Source organism: Cyprinodon variegatus, unplaced genomic scaffold (genome assembly GCF_000732505.1).
Source record: "Cyprinodon variegatus isolate N-32 unplaced genomic scaffold, C_variegatus-1.0 Scaffold481, whole genome shotgun sequence".
NCBI lineage: Eukaryota > Metazoa > Chordata > Actinopteri > Cyprinodontiformes > Cyprinodontidae > Cyprinodon > Cyprinodon variegatus.
In genome coordinates, this window is record NW_015150934.1 from 1,008,137 (window position 1) to 1,010,743 (window position 2,607).

Here is a 2,607-nt window from a genome sequence, read left to right on the forward strand (position 1 = left end):
TCCATTTTCCTGGTCCCTGAGGGAAGCTCTAGTATCAGCTAATACAATCCACTGGATCTTCCCATAAAGCTCAGCATACAAATATGTTTCCTTCTGAGCGCCAAAGACAAAGTAAATGTATCAATACATTTTTCCTAATTGTCTTTTCTCTTTGTGTGAGTTTCTCAGATTGAAGTTCTTTGGGGCACGGCAGATGACTGGATGCTGCAAATTAACATGAGCTCTGTTAAAGTAAAAGTATTAGAGTAGCCTTCCTGCCCAGGGCGTGGACACTGGTGGTGGAATAGGCCAGAGGATCAATGAGATATAGAATAGCCTGAGAGTGACAGAGGCGATGCGGCAGAGGTGGGTGAAGGTTTATCTGGTATGCAGGAGAAACACTGGATGTGGAGTTATGAAGATGATCCTGGATAAGGAATAACTTCAGAGTGGGTGCAGTCTTGATGCTGATTGATTGGAACTTTGAGTGTGGCACAACACAGGTGATACAAGTGAGGCTGATTAGACTCTTCCAGGTTGAATTTGCACTTCAGCTTTATTTGTCTTAGCTTCTCTTCAAATTGCCCCGCACACAACTGATAGTTATATATATATACTTCAGTTCATCTCATAACACTTTATATAACTTCTTGTAAGATTTGAATAGCAGAAGTAGTGTCTGAACCAATGGAAGACGTGTATATTTCATTGCTTAACATGAAGTCACAGTTATTTTTTTTTACCCAGTTAATTAGTTGCTAAATATGTTAAAAATCTCAATCATCTGAATTACTTTGACTATAACTGACATTATAAAGAGTGGCATTTTTACCAATCAAATAGTTAATGATGATTGATTACAATTACAGGTGATTAAATATTAGCTTTAACAGCGACAACATTTATTGCCCAAGGAAAAGCAAGGTTTAAGGAATGTTATGTCTACTGTTAAAACAAATTACATAAGTTTGTAAAACTTTCATTTTGCAGACAGACAATAAAGAGATATAGAGAATATTGGATTATTGGAAATGACTGAGTTTGAGGTTTGCCTATTCACCACAATAAAACCACTTAGAAAAAGATAAAAAAATAAAATAACTGAATTTGTGATTAAAATGTTTCATACTTTATCTGAGGAGCTTTAGTCTTGGGTTTAAATACTGCTTCCTCAATTATACACCACGTGACATCTACCTTGAAGGATTTTTTTACTTTTGAAGTATACTGAACTGTCAAGCATCTTCTGAGAAACACATAAGTAAGACAAAGAAAAAAAATAAATAAAAAGAGAAACATTAATCAAAAACATTTTAGGTGACTCACTAGAACAAAGTAACAAGATTGGATGAATATGAAAACAATAGTCATCATAAAACCAACTTGGCTCCATTTACACCCTTAAAATCTACAATGTTGACCACATCAGAAACAGAAGAATTGAGATTATCCAAATAAAAATGAGAAATAACAGATGATAGAATGTCATTTATTTTGACTGATTACTGATTTCTAAAGTCTAATCACAATTTCTATGGTACAGAGCAGTGAAACACACATAAACAAACAAAAAGGATGTTAATGTTTCAATAGAGCTTTTAAATGATCAACAGAGAAACATTTTATGGACTTTCTTTTCTTTTTCAGATGACACAGTCAGATTTGAGGAAGGTCTTATTAAAGGTGGCAAAATCAATTAGAACTGTTACACAAACCTGCAATCAACAACAATTAATTCAGATTTCCAGAGGAATTCACCATTGAAATTCGTGAGAGCTATAGTTAAACTGACACTGTTCAGGTGCATGGCAATTGGCTGTTGTAAAACATCGGGTAAAAGTGAAAAAAAAAAAGTATTTATTTAACCTTTCCAATTCATGATCCTCGTTGGATTGCCAACTTGAAGAGGGAGGATTTCCCACTGAAGTTCTGGCCAGAGAAAAAGCATGTAATATGTAGCTAAAATTTCGAACAAGAATGTTTTAAAGAGGACTTGGATAATAGCGCATTGTGACAAACACCAGATACAGCATTGGAACTTGCTCAACAGCCGATTCCTCAACGTGATGTCACAAACCGGTAGGTGGCAGTCGTGTTTTTTGACAAACATGGACTCCTCTGGTAAAGCACATTAAAATGAAATTACTCCTAATAAAAAAAAAATCCTTATCAGCTATTGAACAGTATGTAATGATTTCATATTTAAAGTACTTTCAGAAGTTCTATTTCTGAATATGACTGGACTTTTCCTTTAAAAGCAAAAACAAATTATAAAACATAAGAGAGTTGTCTATACCTGCTGATTGACATTCCCATCCCCATCCCACTCCTCCCCAACAGTGAAGGAGCCGCAGTCAGATTCGAAGCAGATTACGTCCCAAACAGCTCAATTTACCTCCATCTATCTACCTAAACAGCCACTTTACTAAATACATTGCAAAATAGGGTTCACCAAAGATTTTTAAATTAAACATAACCATGGTTCATGCAGAGCCCATCGAAGAACATTGAAGGGAAAAACAATTCCTCTTGTCACGAATAAGAAGTGTGCACTTTCAGGCAGAGATGGGAAGTAACGAAGTACAAATACTTCGTTACTGTACTCAAGTAGATTTTTCTGATATTTTT